Here is a 26555-nt window from a genome sequence, read left to right as displayed (position 1 = left end):
TGCACATTTTCATTTAACATGGTCAACACTGTGCATACAGTGAAGATTCCCCCTGCTAATAGCGCAGGGAGCTCTTGATTCTATTAAAGACAAGGAGGCGAGCATTAAGCTTTCATCTTCTTTATTTTTCACTCTCCAGCAGTCTCAACAAATATAAACTTTGTAAAACTTTCCTTTAAAATTTAACATTTTGTTTTTGTTTTACAAAGAAACTTCAAGTCCCATCATTCCTGTAGTCCCACAGTCTCTGGCCATGTGACCTAGTCCTTCCTGTTCCTCTGTCCTTCCTCTTCTTTGACTGCTTGAACTGCAATCCTTCTTAACTGTGTAAAAACTGTCCAACTTGCTCTGAACTTCCTGCTTTGTGCTGGATTGGACTCTCACATTCGAACTTGCGAGCTTGTTCCAGATAACTGATCTAATCAGGATCTTCAGCTGTTCTTTTGCTCATCTCCTTATGCCAGGAAGAAACAAAATTGTGTATGTTAGGGCGGGGAATACACACCCTATTCTGGAAGAAATAGTCATGTTAATTATCAACAATGCATTACATCATTTACTTCATTAATTTGTGTATTCGGGACGGGAATTTAATGCTCGCCTCCTTGTCTTTAATAGAATCAAGAGCTTCCTGCGCTATTAGCAGGGGGAATCTTCATTCTATGTCAAGACGGAGGCGAGCATTAAGCTTGTTCAAAGCTTCGCGCCACTGTCTCTGCTATCACATTTATTGGTCTAAAATAAAACGTCCTGAACGTTGAACCGTTAGCCCAGTCAGCTGCTTTCATGATGTCTTGTAATGCTGCACCTTGCCCTACTGCCTTCGAGGCCATAGCTCCTCTGACTGAATGTGCACCGAATTTGAATTGTCAATGCCTGCCAGATTCATGATGTCTCTGACCCATCTCGCTATAGTGGCTGTTGCTACTCCTCTATGTGGTTTCCTACGTGCTATTAATAGTTGGGTTATTCCCGCTGGCCTCACTTCCGCCGTCCTGTTCTCGTATTCCTTAATACATGATGCCCCGCACCACTTGGGATGTTCTTGCATATACGGGTAAGTGATAGTAGCAGAATCTGTCTTTGTTCTCCTGGCTATGTTGAATGTCACTCCCTCGGGGCCATAAGTCTTCCGATTGATCTCTAATGCTTTAACGTCTGCTACTCTCCTACATGATATCCAGCACAGGAGCATAGCAAGCTTACCAGACAACTGCGCCAGGGACAGATACCTATTGTTCGGCCAGCCTGCCAGAAATCTTAACACTATCGACATGTCCCATAGTGTGTCGTACTTTGGTTGTGGGGGTTTCCTAAATCTTATCCCTTTCAAGAGCCTTATCACAGCTATGTTTTCTCCCATTGGAACCCCTTCTATAGGCAGATGTCCTGCTGAGATTGCAGACCTATACACTCCTATAGTCCTGTAAGCTTTACCGTCTTGGAGCCGCTCTGCTAGGAAATGTATTATTTCGACTAGAGGGGCAGAAACGGGATGAATATTTCTCCTTCTGCACCACGACGCCCACCTATTCAAAGCTGCATCGTAGCTCCTTCTGGTAGAGGGTGCCCAAGACTCGGCGATGAGGCTCGCAGCCTGTGCCGAAATTCCTGGGAGATTCCAGCGTCTCCTGCTATCCTGCAAGCCATCAGCGGCAGTGTCCCCTTCACCCTCAGAGGGTCATATGACCCAGCCGGGTCCGTGAGCAGGCTCGCTTCTTGAGGTAGTAATCTCGGGCAGTCTATTAACAGCTCCATGAGCATCGGAAACCACACTTGCGATTTCCAGATCGGGGCTACTACTATGAGGCTCGCTGCCTCTCTGCGTACTTTCGCCAGTACCCTGCTAATCATTATAAATGGCGGGAAAGCGTAGAGTACTTGTTCTCTCCAGTCCTGCAGGAAAGCATCCGCTCCCACTGCCGCTGGGTCTAATCTCCAGCTGAAGAATCTCTCTTTCTGTGCGTTCAGTCTGGACGCAAACAGATCTGTGTGAATCGGTACCCACAGTTCTTCCAGCTGTCAGTATATGCTCTTCTCCAGCATCCAATCGCTGGAGTCTGATAGGTATCTGGAGTTCCAATGCGCTATAACATTCAGCGATCCCGGGAGGTACTCGGCTACCACTGAAATCCCCGATTCCAGGCAGGTGTGCCAAAAATCCTTGGCTATTTCTGCCAGTAATCTGGATCTCGTTCCACCTAAATGATTTATGTATTTGACTGCTGAAATGTTGTCCATCTTCAGCAGAATACAGGAGTTCACTCTCCCTTTGGTCAAAGCCTTGATCGCAAAAGATCCGGCTAATAGTTCCAGACAGTTGATGTGCAGCTGGAGTTCTTCCGCGCTCCACCTCCCCCCTGTCTGGAGATCCCTGCATCGGGCTCCCCAGCCTGCTCGGCTTTCATCCGACTCTATTATCTGATCGGGGCGGTCGCCGAAAATGGCTCTTCCGTTCCATGCTTCCATGTTCGCCAGCCACCACTGTAACTCCATCCTGAACTGTTGATCGATGTGTACTAAGTGGTGATACTGGAGGCCCTGCTGCAAATGTCTTATTTTTAACCTTTGCAGAGCTCGATAGTGAAGTGGACCCGGAAAGATTGCTTGTATCGAGGCTGCTAACAAGCCTACCACTCGTGCCACTGTGCGGAGGCATATAACTATTTCGTTGAGGCATGCTCTCAATTCTTTCTTTATGTCTCTTATCTTCCTACCCGGAATCTCTAGAGTTGCCGTTCAGGTATCTAACATGAATCCTAGGAATTCTATCCTCTTGGTTGGTATCATCTCCGACTTCTCCTTGTTCACTAGGAAACCTAGAGACGTCAGGAGTTTCGCCACCCAGTCGGCTTGGTAGAGGAGTGTTTCTTTGCAGCCGGCCATCAGTAGGATATCGTCCAGATATATGATCATACAAATCCCCTTCTAACTGATCGCTGCTGCTACTGGATTCATGATCTTTGTAAACACCCATGGCGCTGATGCCAGCCCAAAAGGCATTGTGGCGAATTGCCATAATTGCCCTCCCAGTCGAATGCCAGAAAGGGACGAAACTCCTTGTGGACTGGTACTGTCAGGTATGCATCTTTTAAGTCTATCCTTACTAGCCAGTCGTCTTGCCCGAGTGTATCCCTGAGCTGATGGGTCCCTTCCATCTTGAAATGGTTGTAAACTACCCATCTGTTCATGCTCTTTAGATTTATTACCGGTCTTACTTTGTCCTTTCGATGGACTAAGAACATATTGCTCACAAATTTTGGGTGTGTGACGCATCGCTCTATCGCTCGCTTCTCTGCTAGCTTCTGCAATTCTGCGTATAATAGCTTTTTCTCTATCTGCGTTGCGACGAGAGGGTGGGGTGTTTGGCTTTGGTAGGGGGTCCCTATGAACTCTATGTGCATGCCTTGTACTGTCTGAAGGACCCAGACATCGCTGGAAAGCGAGCGCCAGCTTTCCCAGAACATCGCTGTTCTCCCTCTCACTGGTGGGTATGCAGAAACTCTCACCTGTGGGGAAGTTGTGTCCTCTTCCCTGTCCTCTGCCTCTCCTCCCTCTCGGGAAGCGTCCTCATGGTGGGAAGAATGAGTCTGGTTGTCGGCTCTCCCAGTAGTTGTTTCTATTTCCTTGAGGCCTTCTGTACGATTGGAAACGACCGGCCGCTCGGCCTCTGAACCGACCGGTCCCACTGAAAACTGTTTCAGGAAAGATTTTCTTCATCGAGGCTTGCGCCTTTTCTAGGGAGGCGTAAGTTCCCACGAACCTCCCCATTTCTTTGCCGAATGTCACCGAATAAAAGGCCTTGCGCTGCCTCGCCTGCTTCATAAAACGACAGATCTCCTAGTTTCTTGTCTATTTTCAGCAGGAGGCCTCTTCTTTGCTCCGAAGAAATTGCGCAGTTCGCGTTGCCTAGAAGGCATACGGCTCTTTGCGCCCAGTTTGCTAGGACACCTGGGTCCACCTCTTCTCCGGTGTCCTTAGCCCGTTCTGCCAGGTCCATAATTTTCGCCAATTTTCACCAATGGACCCGCCATGTCCAGGATCTTTTCCTGGCAGCTTTTCCAATTAATTAATCAATAATTCTAGACTGAACCTCTCTGAAAACTTCTCCAGAAGGACATGCTCTTCGCCTGGACGGCAGAATACCAAATGGACATTCGACACCATCAAGCAGTCCCTAGCAGAAGCCAGGAAACTGGCCTACTTCAACCCGGACTAGCACACTAAAATTGTGGTCGATGCAAGCCCGGTGGGGCTAGCAGCCATACTCGCCATACTCGCCTAGACCAACGGAATCGACACTCACACGAGGCACGTTGTGGCCTACACCAGCAGGGCTCTGGCACCCCCCCGAATCTGCGTACTCCCAGGTGGAAAAAGTGAGTCTGGTGGCAGTCTGGGCATGTGAACATTTTCACAACTTCATTATAGGAAAAAGATTCACCCTTATTACGGACCATCAAGCCCTATTGTCATTGTTTGGAAACCCACGAACAAAGATGCCCCCCAGAATTGAACGGTGGGGCATCTGCCTACAAGAATATGACTACCACATAATACATCGTCCGGGGGGTGAGCACAACCCAGCCGATTATCTGTCGAGACACCCTACAGGAAAGCCGACACCAAGACAGGGTTTAGTTTAGTTTATTATTTGATAATGCGCACCAAAACCCAGGGGTAGCCGGGCGCAGCAGTTACAAGAATATTTGAGCTTAGTTACATACAATAGTGCATACAGAACAAATGTTATTAACAATTTAGCAGGCATGTATAAGGGTACAGGAGGAGGGGGGTTCCTATACCACGAGGAAGTCAGGTCAGGGAACAGGAATGACAAAGTAGTTATTCACCGTGGGTAGCCAATGGTGAGTCCAGGCCAAGAGAGTTAGTTAGTTAGTTGGCGTTAGACCAGAGCCACTTTTTTACGTGGCGTCTAAAGCTCGAGTATGGTAGATTAGCTCTCAGTGCAGCGGGGAGGGCGTTTCATGTGCAAGCAGCTTTTACAGGGAAACTGGCTCCGCCTGTTTTTTTATCTAAATTTCGGAATCACAAGCAAGAGGTGGTTAGCTGCTCTCGTGTGGTATGTGAACGATTTTCTATTTAGTTTATCCGAAATGTATGGAGGTGCATTGTTGTTCAGTCCTTTGTTAGGGATAGTGTTTTAAGGAGGACTCTGTCGCTAATTTTCAGCCAGTGATGCTCTTTCCTAGTTTTGGATATGTGTGCTCTGCGAGGTATGTCCAGAGCTGCTCTAAGAGCATTATTTTGTAGTGTTTGCATTTTGTTTATGATAGACTTGCGGGCCCCCGAGTAGAGGGCGTTGCAGTAGTCTAATTTCGGCATTACTAGGGCGTTGGCTAATGTTATGCAGTTGGATTTGGAGAGTTAAGGTCTGCAAGCCCTGATTAATTTGCAAGTGTAGGCCGTCGACGATGCGAGGGCATTGGTTTGTTTTTTGAGAGAAAGTGTAGCGTCAAGGTAGAAACCTAGAGTTTTTACCTCAGTTGCCACTTTGATTAAATTGCCATCAATATTGAAGGCAAGGTAATTGGGACTGAGTTTTTTGAGGTTGGAGTCGGAGCCCAAGATCAGTATCTCTGTTTTGTCATCGTTCAGGCAGAGGCGTGTGAGGCCATCCATGCCTGAATGAGGAGATAAATCTTATTTACTAGAGCTGTATCTTCGACAAAGTTGCCAGAAAGTGGTATGAGGATCTGAGTATCGTTCGCATAGTTGGTGTATGTTATCCCCAGTCTGTCAAGTTTGTCGAAGAGTGGCTTAGTGAAGATATTATACATTGTGGGGGAGACACATGAACCTTGTGGGACACCACAGGTGATATGTATTGGGTCTGCCGAGGCTGAAGGGGAGAACACTCATCGTTCGGTTGGCCAAGAAGGATTGTACCCAAGCTATCGCTTCACTTGAGAAGTAGGCGGCAGACGCTAGGTGGTTGCATAACACTGCATGGTCCACCAGGTCAAAGGCCGCCGATAAGTCAAGGAGGAGGAGCATAGCTGTGTTGCCTTTATCCTTCAATTCGTCGATTTGAGTCTTAAGGGCAATTAGGGCCGTTTCAGTGCTGTGTAGTGGTCTGAAAGCAGATTGGCGTGATCCTAGTAATTGGTTTGTCTCTAGTTTTGTATCTGGAGGTAGGCTACTCTGTCGATGATTTTAAGGAGAAATGGTACCGTAATGATGGGCCTGTAATTAGTAGGGATGGCTGGGCCATGGGCCTGTTTTTTGAGGAGGGGCAGTTCCCAAGATTCTTTGAGGTTAGTGGGTACAGTGCTAGTTCTAAAGGATGCGTTAATTAGCTTAGCTATGAAGGGTGCTAAGTCTCTGGCTGCGTCCTTAATGACTTGTGCAGGGCAGCTGTCGCCTTGACAATTGGAAGGTTTCAGGGAAGATATCACCTTTTCAGTTTCCGCTATGGATATATTGGTGAATCTGAATGGTTCACAGTTGAATTGGGTGACTGTTCTAGGTGTATCAGGCAATTGGGTAGTCTGGGTTGCAGTGGCACTCAGGTAGGGTTTTTATTTAGCAATTTTAGATTGGAGAGTTGTAATTTTGTTCGCTAAGGCATTTTGGATACTTGTGCACCATTGTTTGTCCTTGGGAACGTTGTCAATGGGAGCAATCGGATTTTCCATTTCCCGAAGGATGGAAAAGAGTTCTTTCGAGTTGGAGTTAGCTTTGCTGATTCTCTTGTTGAATGTATCTTTTTTTAGTTTGAATTATTTCCTTCTTGTAATGTTTGGCAAGATTGTCAAGTAGAGTTTTATTCTCTATTGAGGGTGTGTGCCTCCGAATGGCTTGTAGTTTACGTTTTTGGGTTCGTAATTTTTTAAGATAGGGGGTAAACCATGAGTTAAGGTGGGCCTTTCGTTTACTTTTGCGTTCTTTGATAGGGGCAATGGCATCCAATGCTTTGGACATAGTATTGTTAAATGTCTCCACTAGCGTATTTGGATTAGTGTCAATAGTACTAGCTCTAAGATCTGGTAGGAGAAGCGGAATTATTTTTTCAACCGTAATGTCTCTTTTGCTTCTTGTATGCACAGGTGGAGCTGTTTCCAGGTTGGCTGGTTTAGGAGGCTCTATGGTGGATGAGAAGCAGATGAGGTGGTGGTCAGTCCATGTCTGAGGTAGTATATTAGAAATGGTGGTAGTGCAGTTTCTGTTAGCTATCCAGTCTAATGTGCGACCTTTCATGTATGTAGGGGCTAAGACTTTTTGGGTAAGGCCATGATCGGTTAGGATAGATTGGATAGAATGGGTCTGTTTATCCTCAACATCATTAAAGCCCAGATTAAAGTCGCCTAGCAGAAGGAGCTGGGTGGGGTCTTTGATGATGTTATTGAGGAGGCTGGATAGGTCTTCTTCAAAATTACCCAAATCGGCTTGGTGGTCTGTATACTGGAGGACCGTTAGGATACTGTTGTTTGAAATAGGAATTTTAGCCGAGAGAAGTTCGCAGGATGTGATTTCAGGGTGAGGGCAGAGTCTAGCAGCTAATTTAGTTTTGGAAATTATAGCAAGGCCACCTCCCCTGGAGTTGGCCCTGGAGTTGGGGCGATCGACTCTTAGTATATTGTAATTGTCGGGTATGGCAATCATGAGTGCGGGACTTGCGGCATCATGGAGCCATGTCTCAGTGATCGCAAAAAGATCTAAGTCAGCTGAGGCAAGTATGTCGGCAATTTCAGTATTATGTGCTACGAGGGATCTAGCGTTGATGAGGGCACCTGGCAGGGTGGAGGATATAGTTTTCCCCTTGTGTGATTCTAGGCGGGGGAAGGTTAGGCTTCTTCTGGACCTTCGGTTGGTCTATTTGTATCTTGGGTCGTCTATCTGCAGATCGGGTAGGCAAGTTGCAGTTGGGAGCAGTCATGATAGGATTGGCCCCTAGAGGAATAGTTCTTTTATTTTTAAGGTCATATAGACGGGGCAGTCTAGCTCTGAGCCGGATGTTTCTCTCTAGCAGGTTACATGGAGTGGTATTGAACTGGTCCATTGTTAAGATAATAGTTAGTATGGTCCAGAGGAGGGAGTAAAGTGCGTATAAGAGGTAGGTCTTAGAGATGCACAAAGTGGACAGTGGCATTAAGCGAAGGGGCTACTGGGTTTCGCAGTCCAGTAATGCCTAGGGTGTGCGCTGCACAGGGCTTCAAAGTTTGGCAATCCTAACATTGACTGAGAAGTACACAGCAGGCGCATCTGGATTTGGCCGTCTTATCTGTGCCTAGGATATACGCAATAGGAAGCATTTAACTTTGGCAGACCTGGCCGTGATTTAAAATACATGCAGCAAAAAGACAGCTAGATATGGCATTCTTAACAGTGGCTAAAATGCAAGCAGTGAAAAGAAGGCATCTAGATTTTGCAATCCTAATGGTGACTAACATGCGAATAACACAGAGACGTCTAGATTTGGCATTCCTGACAGTGGCTAAAATGCAGACAGCGAAGAGAAAGGCCTCCAAATTTGGCAAACCTAGAGGTGACTAACATGCACACAGCGATAGGGCATCTAAGTTTGGCAGGGTTAGTAGTCAGGGCATTTGGTGACATACAGTTGGATTATGCTACTATTATAAATTGGTCGAGTGGCCAGAAGGCGAGCAAATAGTCAGTCTAGGTACAATTGTAGGGGTACTCTGAGGACCATTACGTATATAATCAGGCAGGAAGAAGAATGCATAACATATTAAACATAGATAAGGGCTGTAAGCGTGATTTGTTAACACAGTTAGGCAATGTGCACTGTTAACAAGTAATAATAAGTAGAGGCACAATGCAGTGGTAGTGGCAGCTAACTTTGGGTATTGCATTAGGACTATAGGTCAGCAAAATAAAAATGCGGACAAGCACGATGTGGGGGAGTGAGGTATGACTCATGCCTGTGAGTTTAGGATGGCTTTGGTGACGGCATTGTATGTGGTGTTGCCACCCTAGGAAAAGGCGGGGTGGCACAAGTATCCAGAAGGTTCAAGGGAGGAGTGCAGACACAGGTTTGTATGTCGTGAAATGGAATATATAAGCTATAAAGGGTGACATGGAATATATAAGCTATGTTACCAAAAGCACACTACCCCCAGGGTTATCATTAGAAACCGTCGCACTTGCGACAGCTGCTGATCCATCCATGGCCCTGGCGATTGAACTCACGGAACACAAGTGGAAAGACTACAAGAGATCGCTGTCAATGCATCCAGGGGCAAACCGAGACGAACTGGAGAGGCTCGCAAGAATCCAATCCGAGCTGGCTGTAAAAGACAAACCCATACTCCTCAGAGGGTGCAGAATAGTAATCCCAGCGGCCTTGCGATCAGAAATAATTAAGACAGCCCATGAGGGACACTGAGGAGCAGACAACACCAAATGTCAACTACGCTGCCATATGTGGTTCCCCTTCCTTGACGCCCTAGTCGACCGGTGGGATAGGCATTGCATGGCGTGCCAGTGCACGACCAGAGCCGAAACACCAGTACCCCTACTGCTGACACAGATACCAGAACATCCATGGGAAACAGTGGTGGTAGACTTTTATGGTCCCCTAGAATCAGGGGAATACCTACTTTTATTCATGGATGAACATTCAAGGTTCCCAATTGCAAAAAGATCATCCACAGCCTTTGCACAAGTCGCAGTAATCTTCGATGAAGTTGTGTAGAGAATGGGGCATACCGGACGTTATCAAGTCAGACAATGGCCCGCCCTTCTGCGGCCACGATTTCACGACATTCGCCAAGTACTTAGGGTTCAAGCACCAGAAGATAACACCCCTGTGGCCCCAGACGAACGGGATAGCCGAGAGATTCATGTCATCGAATAAAAAGATGTTGCAAAGAGCCAGACTGGAAAATGTTGATCCACACCAAGCCTTATGTAGGAGGATATTATCAAAATACGCCTCATGAAGCCACAAACAAGACCCCGGCCGAACTCATGGTAAAGTACCAAGTTCGCACACGAATCATACACTATCCGATAAACAAACCAGAAACAGATCCACAAATCCTATGGAGAGATGCAGAGAAGAAGGAACGAGCCTGCATCCAAACAGATGAAAGACGAGGAGCGCGTCCAAAGGACTTTCAATTAGGAGACGAGGTACTGGTGCAACAGTCAACAGTTAAGAAGACTAAGTCAAGATTCGCCCCACAGACACTACAAGTCACGGCCATCAAAGGAACAATGGTGACTGCTGAAAATGAAGAACGACAAATAACACGGAACAGCTCAAAATTCAAGCTTGCAACAACCACGGAAAATGAGAGACGTCAGCCTCCAGATCCTGAACCAATGTCAATAGATTCTCGAGACACACTGTGGACACCTCCAAGATTCTCCCCTCGTCCAGGAATGAAGAGAACAGAGAAGCCTGATGAGGATCCAGGAGAAGGCACTAGCAGTCGTGCCCAACGAGCCGTGAAGAAGCCAGCACGCCTGGTTGAAGAGTGCTGAGAACGTTGTAAGGACATTTCGTCCGGGGTGATGTTAGAGTGTTTGTGTCTCCTTAAGAGAACGACACCATGTCACGTGAGACGTAGCATGTAAGGGGGAGGGGGTGCAAAGGAGAATGGGAAATCCCCCCTCACTAACGTGACAGGGGGTTTAGATTCTATTAAAGACAGGAGGCGAGTATTATGCATTTCCATCTTTACTCTGAAACCACAGCAGCAAAGAAAAAGCTTTACAAACAAAATGTTTCAACAACAGAACTAGATAAGAGTTCAATGTCCATGCATAGGGACCTCCCCAAACCATCATGGAGGACAGGTCATGCCCTGCAGGGAACCAATGAGCAGGGACCCTCCTCTATATATATATATATATATATATATATATATATATATATATATATATATACACATTACTCTAACCCCAACCCCTCTTTCTGCAGCTGTCTTGCACCAGACGTCCAATGAAACGGTTGAACTGCGTAGCGCGGAGAAAGGATCTAGAGAAACTGGAGATCTCACCTTCCCACAGCCTGAATCTATGACGAAGTTCTTCTGGATAGGACTTCTCACCCAAATCTGAAACAATATGAAATATAACAGGGTGGGTGGGTGGAAGCAGAACAGCCAATACAAAGGGAGGGTGGGTGGGATAATACTCGCCTCCTGTCTTTAATAGAATCTAAACCCCCTGTCACGTTAGTGAGGGGGATTTCCCATTCTATGGCATGACAGGAGGCTTCATATTATGCAAGTTCAAAGCCCTTGCATCCCAATCCAAATCCCACCCTGAGCAATACACTAGTGATAAAATACAATTATTATTCCTCATATTATTCCCATGACCAAACGGCTGCTTTGACAATTCCCTCCCCCAGGAGAGCATCTTAAACACTATAGCATCTTCCATTGAAGGACCAAGGAGCAATTAACTCCCTTTCTCTGCAAATCTACTTAATCCATATGGCCCAAGGGTAAGAGACCCCGCAATAATGTTCCCACAGGAAAGCAGCTGAGAGGTATTTAGGGGTTAAGTCCAACTTAAGCATTTATAAACACTTAAAAACGTACACATTAGAAAATGACCCAGACCTGGATAATAAATGGAGGAAACCCTATGGGTACCCAATCGGGCACTAAATCCTGACCCCCGGGAGAACATTCCACTGTCCATATCTAAAGGGCTGAAACAGGAGATGTACTTTAACAGGAAAGAAACTCCACATGGATAACTTTGAAAACCGTTGTAGCACAGACAAGCCTTACTTGAAAAAACAAAGATGTGGTAATACCAGATGATATAATCGAAGCCGATAAGAAACACCTAGTCAAGGTGGAACCCCAAAACCAATGGACCTGAAGGTCCCGCGCACCAAGTACTGCCAACCACCGTTTTTACCCTTAGCGACCATGTTTCGCTGCGATAAAGTGCAATCGTTGCCATGTAAAGTAGCCTTCGTAGACCGTTCTACCAGAACAACCTATTTCCGTTAAGGGAGAAACAGAAGCAAAATCTTATCACATACCCATTCACTGAATAGCCGCCATCTAAAGAAAACAGGCTTATTAAAGGCTTTCCAAAAGTCCTTGACGACCCAGATAGTGCACTGCGCAAAGAACTTCTGAAGCCCCAGGAAGAGATGAAAATATATTCTAATGAATAACAGAGGAACCATAAGAGAGAAGTGAAGGGCAGGGATAGAGAAAGGTGGATAGGGATGACACTAGACAACATGCACCGTAAAATGCTATAGGGATGGGAACCATCCCCCTCCCGAGAAGGCCCCAAAAGGAACCGAGCAATCCCGGAGGAACCGTCCGAAGACAGTGGACTGGCATCCACCTTCTCACAAGGAAAAGAGATTACCCAATTGGAACTCCAACCGTACCAGATTGAGGCCAAAGAGAGCTAATAATGTAGCTTTCATAAAGCGCTACAAACCATCAGTCATCTGAGCCCTGCTTGTTATAACACACGGTGTGTGGAGCTCATTTATCGATCTCGCAAGTATGAAAGGCTGAGTGTGGCTCTGCCCATTGGATCCTGCATCAGCAGGCTTTGCACAGATGTTAAAGCGAGTGATGCACTTGCTGAGTTATCGGACCGACATCCTGATTGACAATATGTTGCTCCAGTCACGGCGCTAACTGGAATTGATCTTAGAGAAAGGCTCTTGTGTGTAACAGGGTTAGGTAACTGTTCCAAAGGCTGATCTAAATGCGAGAGCAATAGATTCTCGCGGGGTGCTTGGAACAATGACACTGAAGGAGCTGGCCCTCTGCCCATCTAGGTTAACTAGCTAAGGGAAAAAAAAAAAATCACCCTTTCCAGGGGAGAAAACTGCTAACTCCTTACTTAAGTACAGTCTATCATCCCAAAGGATAAGATGCAGAGTTATAATGACGTGCCTAAAACCAAGAACAAACTCTGTGATTGCGGAAGGGACATCTCTAACTGTATCCAAGAAACATATATATATATATATATATATATATATATATATATATATATATATATATATATATATATATATATATACACACACACACACACACACACACACACACACACACACACACACACACACACACACACACACACACACACACACACACACACACACACACACACACACACACACACACACACACACACACACACACACACACACACACACACACACACACACACACACACACACACACACACACACACACACACACACACACACACACACACACACACACACACACACACACACACACACACACACACACACACACACACACACACACACACTCACTCACTCACTCACTCACTCACTCACTCACTCACTCACTCACTCACTCACTCACTCACTCACTCACTCACTCACTCAACCTCGGTGAGTTATCACCTTCTTCATTAACTTGGTGACACCAGGGGCTGAAGGGAAAGGCCAAACCGAAAGGGAGGGACAATGATAAGAGTGAACCCATCAGTAGAACTGACGCGGAAACTCCTGAGGGGAGGAATAATGGAGGAAACCCCCCAACACTAACCCTCGAGGTCTAATACGACCATACCATCTGCCAGGAGACAGGAAACAATGAGCATAACAATACTTCCATTTAAAGAGTGCCATGAATATATGTTAAAATGTGTAAAATACTTATTATTAGAAGTATCCTATATGTCCACTCCCAATTAGTGAGAGCATATTTATCTCATTCATAATTGAGAAACCGCGAGGGAGGTTGTTATCACCGCCCCTTCTAAAATGAGGGCAAGGGAAAAACTGACAGAGGAAGAGCACAAATAGGATCCTTGTTAACCCACAGCAACCCCCAGGGGTTTGAGATGAACATCATCTACGAAAAACCTAGTGAACACCAAAGGCATTACAGGAGATATCCTATGACTAGCAGGACTGCTGTCGGCACAATCCTTCCAAAGGAACAAAAAACACCGTGCTCAAGCCCCTCGAGCAGAGGAGTAACTGTGCGCACTTCTTGATGCACCTTCTACCGGATAGGTAGACTCAGGAAAACCTCCAAAGGCGCTGCTTCCTTCTCCTGAGGGGCAAGATCTTAATAAAGCCACATGTTCAATAATAATTTGAGATGAAATTGCACGGGTAAGGGCGTAGGTCATTCTGTGGCCGTGAAGGTTTTCCATCGAAGCCGAGCAGGCAATTGCTCTTATAATCCAGTCCTTCATGATCCGCACATTTTCAAGTGCTAGTATTATAATCCGAACCTGGATTGTATAGTTTAACCTCTCAGAGGAGTGCGTTGCCCTTGAGCCATCCCTTCTCACAAGAGGGGTAACTACGCCGCTCCGTAAGAGCAGAGGCGCCGTCGTTGCCGAGCAGGCAAACGGATCTCGATCAAGTAGCCCAGTACTTGCACATCAAATAGTGAACATAGAGGTTACATCCCTCTTTAGCCAGTGAGCAAACTGGGTTATACATGTCCTAAAAAACCCAGATACCCTCTTCCTTCGTAGGGTCCTACCCCTTATGTCCCCTAGGGCAAAGAAGGATACCCAGGACTGTGCAATCAATGTCGACAGGGTTAGCTCACAAAACAAGAGGATTGCACTGTCTCCCAAGACCGCCCCCCTGATGAGGTTCTTAACGCCTCATGAAGGCAAGTAGGGTCCGCCAAATTAACTGACACAGAAAACAAGGACCATGTATTAGGGGAGATATATATTAAGAAAACAGGATATGAGGAACAGACCAGAACTGTAGGTACACCCCCTAACCTGCGAACTTAACCCCTTCAGGGGAGGAGAAACCTAAAGGAAAACGGACTGAGTTGTCCTGAACTTACCTAACGGAAAAAGAGAGAGAGAGGGGTAATTAAGCAGACATTTCTTTTCCCCCGTAAAGGCACATGAAATATCATTCTAGTACAGGATTGTGCCTGAATGATGGCTGGATAGGAAGGCCCAAGCCCCCTTTAGGTCATTTAACAACCTCCTCCACCAACCCCTGTCTTTTCTTTGAAGGATAAAGTGAGAAAACAAATAAAACAAACAAAATAGTTGTTTAAACAAAGAGAAGCGGCAATGCTTCACACACAGCTTAACCATTGCTGTGTCAAAGGAATACGCCAGCAAGCAAGCGCACCACAAGCTGCTTACCCGAGCAGGGTATGGAAGTCAGCAGCACGCCAGGGAAGAACCCTCGCATCCAAACTCAGGTGAAACCTGAAGCCGAGCAGGCAGCGGCACTCAAAATAAAGGTGCTGAAATTCTGACGCAAGATACACTTGGTAGCATTTTGTATTTCATTTCTAAAATGTAAAGGTGGTGCATGGCGCTCCCCTCACCTGCGCTTCAGTAAGCAAAGCTGTTGCCAGGGCGCGCATGGGGATTGAAATGGGAGACCCATATGTGGAAGCCTGCACCTTTCCCATAAGGATTACTTTAAAGGGAAAAACCCCTTTTATCTCATTTGGTATAAAGTGAACAATTTAGCATTCATAAGTCAGCAATTATATATATAGCGCTACAAACCCACAGGTATCCAAGCGCTGCTCAACCCTACCCCTGGGTCAGGGCAGCGTATAAGAAAGGAAAATTCCCTTATGGATTAATTCAAAAATTTGACATTCATAATTCAGCATAAAAAGATTTAAATTTGTTTTTAAATCATGCCAAGGATGTTCCAGACCTTGGATTAGAACTCAGGTCTCCAGCATTCCAAGACCAAGCACTTACCATTTGAGCCACTGGTGGCTGTACTAGCTACAGGAGAAAAAAGCGCTGCTCAGCCCTACCCCTTGGCTGTGCGTGCGAAGTCCGAAGCAAAGGCTTCAAAGACCTGTGCTGACAAAGACTCTCAAAATAAAAGAAAACATAACTGGGCGCACTAGGCACACCAACCCACGCGTGACAGGCCTGTAAGCAACAGCTTCTAAATGGGCCTCACGCGAAAAATAAACAAGATAAACAAAGGGTGTGGACGGGAGGTCTGAAGCCCAGGCTTCAAAGACCCAGCACAGCTGACATTCTGTACATAAATCACGCTGGACAGGCCTGAAGCTAAAGCTTTAGCGTCCACAAGGGCCCATGCGACTGCTCGCATTATCTCAGAAAGAAAGTAAAATAAACACACAGCTCGGCGCTGCCAGGCGCCCCAAACCAATAAAAGGAACCATACTGCAGGAAGAAGCACGGGCGCTCGAGGCCCATTAATTCTGTTAGACGCCACAAAGTAAGTGGCCGTTCAAATAACACAGCAAATAAATTTAAAATAAGGAAACACAATTTTCCAAAGTGAAAGCCGCAAGGCACACATATATATGCAACACCAATTAATATGGCAAACACTGACTAACATGTAAGACACAACTGAAAGGGGTGACTTAGCTCTGTGGTGTCAGCAGCAAAGAAAGAGGGGTTGGGGTTAGAGTAATGTATATATATAGAGGAGGGTCCCTGCTCATTGGTTCCCTGCAGGGCATGACCTGTCCTCCATGATGGTTTGGGGAGGTCCCCATGCATGGACATTGAACTCATCTAGTTCTGTTGTTGAAACTTTTTGTTTGTAAAGTTTTTTTCTTTGCTGCTGTGGTTTCAGAGTAAAGATGGAAATGCATAATATGAAGCCTCCTGTCATGCCATAGAATGTCTAATCCCCCACACTAGCGTGAGATGGGGGTTTAGATTCTATAAAAGACAAGGAGGCGAGTATTATGCATTACAATCTTTACTCTGAACCACAGCAGCAAAGAATAAAAAACTTTGTAAAACGAATTTTTTTCCAATAAACATAAAGTTATAACAATGCAATGGGAAACATCCTAGTCCAACATGGTGGGCAGGTCATGCCCTGGGGGTAGCCAATAGGGAGCGAGCCAGTCCCAATATAGGTCCATTCCTTTAATAACTCCCCCTCTTTCTGACGCTGATCTGTCTCACACGACCACCGAACACCTTCTCCACGTAGAACGAAGAACAAACTCCCATGGAGACGCCGGGGCTGAAACCTTCTGCAACCTGGAGCTCAATCTCCCACTTCCTCCTGCATCGAAGTCATCAACTGCCCTCTGAAACAACAACCGACACCAGTAAGGGTGGGTGGGTGGGTGGGTGGGATAATACTCGCCTCCTTGTCTTTTATAGAATCTAAACCCCCATCTCACGCTAGTGTGGGGGATTAGACATTCTATGGCAAGACAGGAGGCTCATATTATGCAAGTTCAAAGCCCTTGCATTACATTCACCGTCCAGGAGTCCCGGATGACCGCCATAGAGTCTTGCGACAGGCCTCTGAAGCACCAGGAAGAGCTGAAATCTTCCAAGCCATAAGGGCAAGGTGTCCCTGCGAGACCAACTCGTGAGGGAGACCCTCTGGATCCACTAGCAACAGGGGATCGCGAGGGAGAAGACGGGGAATATCTATTGCCAATTCTAGAAGGGCCGGGAACCACACTTGAGAAGGCCAAAAGGGGGTAACCAGAACCAGAGACACCGCCTGAGTGCGAACCTGGACCAGAACCCGGGCTATCATTGCAAAGGGAGGAAAGGCATACCCCAACTGACCCGACCAATCCTGGAGGAAAGCGTCAGTGGCTAGAGCTAACGGATCTGGTCTCCAACTGTAAAACCTGGGAACTTGACAATTCAGTCTGGAGGCAAACAAGTCTATCATCAGAGGACCCCAGAGGGACTCTATGCGGGCGAAAAGAGACCTGTTCAGCATCCAATCGCTCCTTTCCTCCTACGTTGCTGACTCCTGGAAGGTATTCCGCTTTCAAGAGAATATCCCTGTCGAGGCAAAAATGCCAAAACTCTCTCGCCAAATCCGCCAAGACTTTGGACCTGGTACCCCCCAGGTGATTGATGTACCTCACCGCAGATATGTTGTCCATGCGGAGGAGAACACAACAATTTCCCTGATCCTTGAGGAGACTCCGAACAGCAAAAGACCCCGCTAACAACTCTAGGCAATTGATATGGAGTAGTTTCTCTGACTCTGACCATTTCCCTCCCGTGGAGACCTGACCCAATCTGGCTCCCCAACCCGATCTGCTCGCATCTGACTCCAGAACGACATCCGGCGATGGGCCAAAAATTGCCTTGCCATTCCAGGCCTCCATGTGCCTGAGCCACCACAGAAGTTCCAACCTGGCCTCTGGCGGCAATTCCACCATTTGGGAGTAAGAGAGACACTTGCGCAAATGCTTGGCCTTTAAGCGTTGCAGTGCTCTGTAATGTAGGGGAGCAGGGAAGATAGCCTGAATGGATGCCGACAACATCCCTACAACTCTGGCCAACTGCCTGAGGGAGATCCTCGCTCTCCTGAGGAGTAGACGAATTTCCTTCTTTATCTTGGACAGTCTGCTGTCTGGGAGAAGAAGGATGCAAAGCTTTGAATCTATATTGAAGCCCAGAAATTGGATACATTGCGTAGGCTTCAATATGGATTTTTTTACATTTATCACAAAACCTAGATCCTGTAAGAGGGTCACAGTAAATTTCAGATGAGAACACAGAGTTTGATAATTCTGGGCTAGGAGCAACATGTCGTCCAGATAAACTATGATCCGAATCCCCCTGGATCTGAGAAGAGCCATCACAGGGCGCATGAGCTTGGTGAAACACCATGGGGCCGAGGACAGGCCAAACGGAAGGGATGCAAACTGCCACACCCGACCCCCCCACTGAAACTGAAGATACTCCTGATGTGGGGGAAAGACGGGAACCACTAGGTAAGCGTCCTTGAGGTCCAATTTGACCATCCAGTCTGCAGGGAGAAGAGTATCCCTGAGTAAATGAATTCCCTCCATCTTGAAGTGGTGATAAACCACAAAAGAGTTGAGAGCTTTCAGGTTGATTACTGGGCGAAACCCCTGGTCCGGTTTCGGAACTAGAAAAATGGTACTCAGGAACTGAGAGGCCCTGTAAGAGGCCGGGACTACCGCCCCTTTGGAGATGAGATCCCGTGCCTCCCCATCTATAAGGGATTGTTTGACTTCGTCGAACACCAAAGGAAGGGGAAAGGACAACTGGCAAGGAGGGGCATAGAACTCTATCTGATAACCCTGAATCGTTTGTAGCACCCAAGGATCCGAAGTGAGAGCCTCCCACTGTGGAAGGAACCTGGCTAGTCTGCCACCTAAACTTTTGAGGGAAAAAACTTTTAGCACCTCGGAAATTACCTGATGGCCCTCTTGATCTTCCGGCTCCCCTGCCGGCACGTCCTCTCCAACTGGAGTTTTGTTGCGGATAGAACTGATTATGTGCTCCTCGAGCAGAGGAGGTATGGTATGCGCCACGGGGCGCAAACTGGCAGGGGCGGGAGGAGCCCTGGGAAAAACGGCCGGAGGAGCGGGCTCTACCTCGCCCAGCCTTGTTAAAAACCTTTGGGGCAAAAACCTTTTTTATATTAACCTGCGCTTTGTCCAGCGCTGTAAATGTGTGAACATAAGCTGACAAATCTTTCAGGAAAGAATCCCCAAACAAATTACCCTGAGCTGCAGGGCCACCTTCCCTCTCCGACATATCTGCCAGTTTGGAATCCAACCTCATTAATAATGATTTTCTCCTCTCCCTACATATGGAGGCATTAGCATTGCCGAGCAGGCATACCGTATGTTGGATCCAACCCCTTAATGCGTCAACATCTATCGGGGTATTAGAGGATGCCGCCTCTTCTGCCATTTCAAAAATCTGCGTGACTGGACCCAGGATGTCCAATAGTCTGTCTTGACAACTACGCCACGCTTTATCGACCCCCTTCTTGGGGTCCTTCCCTTTCTGGGAAAGAAAAGCCGCCATAGACTGGTCTATTTCTGGCGCTAGAGCTACCTTGTCGGCGAGCAACGGTCTAGGACATTTCGCCCGTAATTTATTACGATCCTCTTTGGCCATAGGGCGCCGGATCCAGAACTTGAGGAAAGAGGAAACCTCCTCAGAGGGTTGCCACTCAGCAGACCTGGGGTGTTGAATCAGGGCAGGATCAAAGAAAGGTACACCACTACCATCCAGCAGGGGACCCCCTTGAGGGGCTACCGAGGTCACCTTCCTTTTTTGCCTCTTAGGGGGCGAATCAGAATCCTCTGCACTGTCAGAGGATGAGACATCAATAGGGGGCTCCACCGGCGCGAAAGGCGCGGGGCCGGTCAGGGGGTGGAAGAGATAGGTCGAGATTCTTCCGACCCACGCTTTAAATTACCCTTAGGGGAAGCAATAGGAGATATGGCCACTAGGGGACTGAGTTGTCCCTGGGTATGTTTAGTTTTAACTTTACATTTTCTGGGTGCCTGGGACGCCACAGATGGGACAGCGTCCTGGGAGGGATGAAAATCCGCAATGCGGGTAATCAATCTGTCAAAGGCTGACGCCAAAGTATTATTCAAATCAGTTAAAGCGGAGTCCAAAGAGGACTGAATAGCTTGTGCCACTAAAGGCTGGGAATGACAGGCTTGATCCCCAATGTTTTCAAGAACCTTCTCACTTTTTTTGGCAGTGCGCACTTGAGTGCTGGCATCTGCAGAGGAGGGAAGCACTCCTTTGTCCATGACAGCACCAATTTCTTTGGTAAAATAGATATAAATATATATATATACCGTTAATTAAACACAGCCGGGTCAAAGCTGCACTCACACAAGCCGAGCAGGCTGTAAGGACTCAAGTTAATAGTGTGCCACAAACCTCAGGTAAGGGCCACCAAGGCAGAACATGGGCAGTGTCTGAATTCCCACAGACAAACACGCGAGCAGCGTGTGAGGGCAAAGAAGCAAAATTTTACCATACAAAACAACTGTAAAACTATTACCAATTTATAACAGAAAATGGAACATATTACGGAAAAAATAAATATATATACATTTTTTGTGGCGGATCTGCTAAACCTGCCTTTCACTAGCAGCACGCTTACCGCGTGTGCCACAGAGCTCCTTAGGCAACGCGCGTCGTCCGTCAGAATGTAACTGTTCTGAGCCGGTCGACGCGCGCAACAAACAAAGCAAATGCTCGCGGCCTCACAACAGGCGCACGAGTAAATAGAACGCTGCAGCGTTCCCCAAGGAAAGGTCACGAAGAGTGCCACACAATGCGAGCGAACGCCACGCTCGAATAAATCACCTCAGGTGAACGCGGGCGAGATAAACAAACGCTCCGCTTGCCTGCTTGAGGAAAGTCGCAGCATATACAATGTAACAAGAAAAAAGAAACGTGTTCTCCCAAACGCTGCTTCCTGAAACCAAGTGATACAAGTAACACTTTGAACACACAGTCTAAGAGAAAACCGGAGGTGTGACTTAGCTGTGGGTCAGCAGCAAAGAAAGAGGGGAAGTTATTAAAGGAATGGACCTATATTGGTACTGGCTCGCTCCCTATTGGCTACCCCCAGGGCATGACCTGCCCACCATGTTGGACTGGGATGTTTCCCATTGCATTGTTATAACGTTATGTTTATTGGAAAAAAATTTTTTTACAAAGTTTTTTATTTTTTGCTGCTGTGGTTCAGAGTAAAGATTGTAATGCATAATATGAGCCTCCTGTCTTGCCATAGAATCAGATTTGTATGTACGCCAATAAAGTAAGACGTGCAATCCAACTCGGTGTGTCTGTCCTTAATTTCGTATGCCCCCTCCAGGTATAAGACCTTGTAACCAGCGGACTCACCGCCAAGCCTCCTGCACGCCCATTCGTTTCAATGGGCCTCTCACCCGCCAAAAATAAAATCGGGTGCTTTCACCCGCCTTTGCGACACAAATGGTTGAGAGCTATGGCAAAGGCCCATTCCTTTAAGTGATTCTGAGAGCACATTCATTTGTTTGTTTATTCATTCATTCAATCACTGAAACTTGGCAGCAATGGGGAAGTGAACATTTCCCTGTGGATTATTGTTGTGTTTCTTGAATTGCCCCTGAGGCGCCACTCAGGAGTATCCTGAGCACGCGCAGAAATGTCTGAGCACTGAGCATGCGCAGCCACTTTCTGATCACGTGCCTGCAGTTACGCGCAGGAGACTTCCGGGTTAGGTGCATGGAGCATGCGCAGACGCTTGCTGAGTACTGAGCATGCGCAGGAGAGAGACTGTAGGGTTAGGTGCATGGAGCATGCGCAGGCGCTTGCTGAGTACTGAGCACTGAGCATGCGCAGGAGATACTTGAGGGTTAGGTGCATGGAGCATGCGCAGGCGCTTGCTGAGTACTGAGCATGCGTAGGCGCTTGCTGAGTACTGAGCATGCGCAGGCGCTTGCTGAGTACTGAGCATGCGCAGGAGAGTCTATAGGTGCATGGCGCATGCGCAGACGCTTGCTGAGTAGTGAGCATGCGCAGGAGAGATTCTTCGGGGTTAGGAGCATGGAGCATGCGCAGAGGCTTGCTGAGTACTGAGCATGCGCAGGAGAGACGCTTCGGGGTTAGGAGCATGCGCAGAGGCTTGCTGAGTACTGAGCATGCGCAGGAGACAGACTTCCGGGTTGTGGTGCACGGGAGCGTTCTCAGGGCTGGAGGAGATGGGGCGGATGTGCAGCGCCTCTGCGAGCCTGAACCCCCTGGACCCCCTGAACCCCCTGGATCTGGGAAGGCGGGAAGCAGCAGCAGCAGCAGCGGCGAGGAGGAGCCCCGAGTCTGCGGAGGAGGAGAAGGCAGCACTTCCGGGGACCGAGGTCAGTACACGCAGCCAGCCCCCCAAACTCCTCACCCCCCGCGCGCCTGAATCCAGAGCCCAACTCATGGCCTCAGAGGGGGGGGGCTTGTGGGGGGTCCCTCTCCCTGGTCTCCAGGCCCGTGGCCAATGCCACAGGGGCGTGAGTCAGAACATGATGGGGGGCGGGGGGCTACACTCGCAGAGGAGCCCCCAATGGATGCCCCCCGCCCCTCCGTTCCATGAGCATCGAGCAGGACCTCTTAAGCTAGGCCAAGACTAAACTGCACCCACTCTCCACAGGTGCCCCCCACCCCTTGCAGCTCTACATCTGCACCCACTCTCCACAGGTGCCCCCCCCTTGCAGCTCTACATCTGCACCCACTCGCCACAGGTGCCCCCCCCCCACTTGCAGCTCTACATCTGCACCCACTCGCCCCAGGTGCCCCCCCCCTTGCAGCTCTACATCTGCCCCCACTCGCCACAGGTGCCCCCCCTTGCATCTACATCTGCACCCATTCGCCACAGGTGCCCCCCCTTGCAGCTCTACATCTGCACCCACTCGCCACAGGTGCCCCCCCATGCAGCTCTACATCTGCCCCCACTCGCCACAGGTGCCCCCCCCTTGCAGCTCTACATCTGCACCCACTCGCCACAGGTGCCCCCCCTTGCAGCTCTACATCTGCACCCACTCGCCACAGGTGCCCCCCCCCTTGCAGCTCTACATCTGCACCCACTCGCCACAGGTGCCCCCCCTTGCAGCTCTACATCTGCACCCACTCGCCACAGGTGCCCCCCCCTTGCAGCTCTACATCTGCACCCACTCGCCACAGGTGCCCCCCCCCTTGCAGCTCTACATCTGCACCCACTCGCCACAGGTGCCCCCCCCCCCCCTTGCAGCTCTACATCTGCACCCACTCGCCCCAGGTGCCCCCCCTTGCAGCTCTACATCTGCACCCACTCGCCCCAGGTGCCCCCCCCTTGCAGCTCTACATCTGCACCCACTTGCCACAGGTGCCCCCCCGCTTGCAGTTGTACATCTGCCCCCACTCGCCCCAGGTGCCCCCCCTTGCAGCTGTACATCTGCACCCACTCGCCCCAGGTGCCCCCCGCTTGCAAAATATGCACATCGGCCAAACCAGGTGGGTGGGTATAGTGGGTGCATATTCAGCCGCCCCATTCCTATTTGAGTCTGTCCATGGAGGTGGGGCTTGCAACTTTACCAACACACAAGTTAGCCTGATCATCTATGTCCACGTTTTCTATTACTGCTGTGGGGCTCTTTGGGGCCCAAGGCGGTGCCAGTGCTGTAAGTTCCAGGGGTAGAGTGGCAAACCTGAAGCCACTTCGCGTACATTGTGTAGCCTTGGTGCTTCCCTCACCTTCGGGTCGTTTTGCAATCGGTTGCTCTCGAGGATCTCCACACCCTGCGCTGTGCTGACCCACACAAGTGGTAGTTCATCATCATCCGTGCCCAAAATGATGAAAGCAGCACGTCCTCGGGTGGATTAGTTAAAGTAATGGCCTGGACACTCCCAGTATGCCCTCCACCAGTGGTGGGCCTCACTGGGAGGGTGAACATTCACCTCGATGAAAACTCAGGCATTGAGGAACCAATTAAATCGTTATCTGTAGAAACGTCTATGACCCATTCCAGCTCCGACGGGCTGCTCGGGTGCCTTCTACACCCGCCAGATGGAAGTGGGCATGGAAGGGGCTGCAAGTGGAGGAGGCACACGCCGTATGGACCCAGAGCAAGAAGGCCTCTTTGGCGACAGGAGCCTGAAGTGGATCCTCACCAAAGAAGGGCAAGGAGGAAGCACTCCAGAGACGGGGCACATTCTGTGGATAGAATGGGGGGGGGGGTGGCTGCCTACCCTTCCATTAAGCCTTTCTCCTGTGCATGGGGGGTGATGCTGGTTGGGCGGGGGGGGGGCTGCCTAGCCTTCCATTAAGCCTTTCACCTGTGCATGGGTTGGGGGGCCAGTGATGCTGGTGGGGGGGCGCTGCCTAGCCTTACATTAAGCCTTTCACCTGTGTATGGGATGGAGGGGGGTGATGCTGGTGGGGCGGGGGGAGGGGGCTGCCTAGCCTTACATTAAGCCTTTCACCTGTGCATGGGATGGAGGGGGGGTGATGCTGGTGCGGCGGGGAGGGGGCTGCCTAGCCTTACATTAAGCCTTTCTCCTGTGCATGGGATGGAGGGGGGTGGTCTGCCTACCCTTCCATTAAGCCTTTCACCTGTGCATGGGATGGAGGGGGGTGATGCCTAGCCTTACATTAAGCCTTTCACCTGTGCATGGGATGGAGGGGGGTGATGCTGGTGGGGCGGGGGGAGCTGCCTAGCCTTACATTAAGCCTTTCACCTGTACATGGGATGGAGGGGGGGTGATGCTGGTGCGGCGGGGAGGGGGCTGCCTAGCCTTACATTAAGCCTTTCACCTGTGCATGGGGCCGGTGATGCTGGTGGGGGGGCGCTGCCTAGCTTTCGGCTTTGCCCTGAGCCTCTGGGTTTTCATGCCCCCTCCAGGTCTCTGGGAAAGAGCATGAAAGCTTCAGGGTTTTCGAGGCTGTAATGCAATGCTTGGCTGTCTTCCTTTGACAGTGATTAGAAGATGTCTGTGGAGGGGCAGCAAAGTTCACAGGTCTCCCACGGGGACCTTTAAACATTTAACAGCGTTGTTTATGGCCATAGATAAGAACTTGGGGCGCCATTAGCTATTTTGCATCATAATTGATGTATGCCCAAGTCTGTGCCTTATTTCAAGGCAAAAGCATTTAAACTGTCTTTCAATACCTTTATTCGTTCCTATTTTGAACCCCACAAAGGAGGGTTTGCATTTATGCAGAATGTAACTTTTTCTTCACACTACCTGTAAGCAATCAGGATGCCTGGCATAGCGAAGCAGACATGGGCATCACTATATCCTTTGTAATGGAGCTCTACATGTTGAGAGCACATCTGCAAAATATAAGGGTCATTTTTTAACTGGCATTGCTTTGCATTCTGGAACTTAGATTCCTGCATTCAAGAGCTAGGAGGAAAAAGCTACAACAGTGTGTTAAATTACTGTTGCTGCATTATTTCATTGTGTGTATGTAATTATTTATATATAATCTCACCCTTTCTAGCTAGGGTAGTGATGAGGGCAGAGTTTATGGTACCCACAGGTGCTGCAACGTGTGCGCACATCGCGGGCTGCAGGAATCTCAGGGTTTATTCTGAAATGGAGGCCGGTCTTGGCGGGAGGTTCGGAGCAAGTGACGGGGTCAATCGGCAGCGACCTCTTTTCAATTAAATGTGATGAATGTGTGGAGAGTTTCATTTATGTAACTCTTATAATCTTTTCTTTCTCCAGACAGGAATACATTAGGTGTTTGGTCATGTTCAGCAAAAGGTAAGGAGAAAAGGCTACCAAACATAAATAACTAATGTAATATATGTATGCCTCTCTGCTTCCGTCTACTGACCTGTGTACCCGTTCCCTCTCGTTACTTTTTTTTCCCTCCGCTCGTTCCCAGGGGTAGACTAGGAACCAAAATTGGCCCTGGAAAATCTTTTGCAAATGGCCACATGTTGCGTGGAGCAAAGATGGATAGCGAGCCATCCCAGCACCGCCACAGAGCGTTTGGATGAGGCTATCCATGAACAGTTTTTAAAAAGTCATGTTGTAACCCTCTTCGACCTATTTTGGGGGCCCTATGCAGCCACATTCGTCTTTCAATCCAATCAAAGGAAATGTAGAAATCCAAGAATCTCTTTTCCCCGGACCTCTTCGCACCTGTTAATACCTGCTCCTTAATAAGCTGACCTGCAGCAATCACAACCAGCTGCATGGAAGTCCCCTGACTCCCTCATCTGTGCTGGACACCATTAGCATTTCGCAGTGCAGGTATTTGTGTTCTAGCATAGGCACAGGACCCAGCCTAATAATAGCAGGTGCAAGGCATGTGTACGGACTGTAGTATAGCTGTAGGACATCTACCC

At 48.5% G+C, this 26555-nt stretch overlaps 1 long non-coding RNA gene and 1 pseudogene across 1 annotated transcript; one reads left to right on the top strand and one right to left on the bottom strand.

The window, feature by feature from the left end:
- Positions 1 to 26555, top strand: part of LOC138566114 (zinc finger protein 585A pseudogene) — a 178732-nt pseudogene that overhangs the window by 97348 nt on the left and 54829 nt on the right.
- Positions 105 to 11186, bottom strand: LOC138566120 (uncharacterized). Its single transcript, XR_011301843.1, has 2 exons — positions 10995 to 11186; positions 105 to 454 (listed from the first exon to the last, which is right to left on the bottom strand). It is a non-coding gene; the product is annotated as an uncharacterized lncRNA (long non-coding RNA).

The sequence above is a fragment of the Ambystoma mexicanum genome, chromosome 2p (assembly GCF_040938575.1).
Source record: "Ambystoma mexicanum isolate Mex_15411 chromosome 2p, UKY_AmexF1_1, whole genome shotgun sequence".
Lineage (NCBI taxonomy): Eukaryota > Metazoa > Chordata > Amphibia > Caudata > Ambystomatidae > Ambystoma > Ambystoma mexicanum.
The sequence above is the reverse complement of the archived record's forward strand: the minus strand, read 5'-3'. Positions and strand labels throughout refer to the sequence as shown.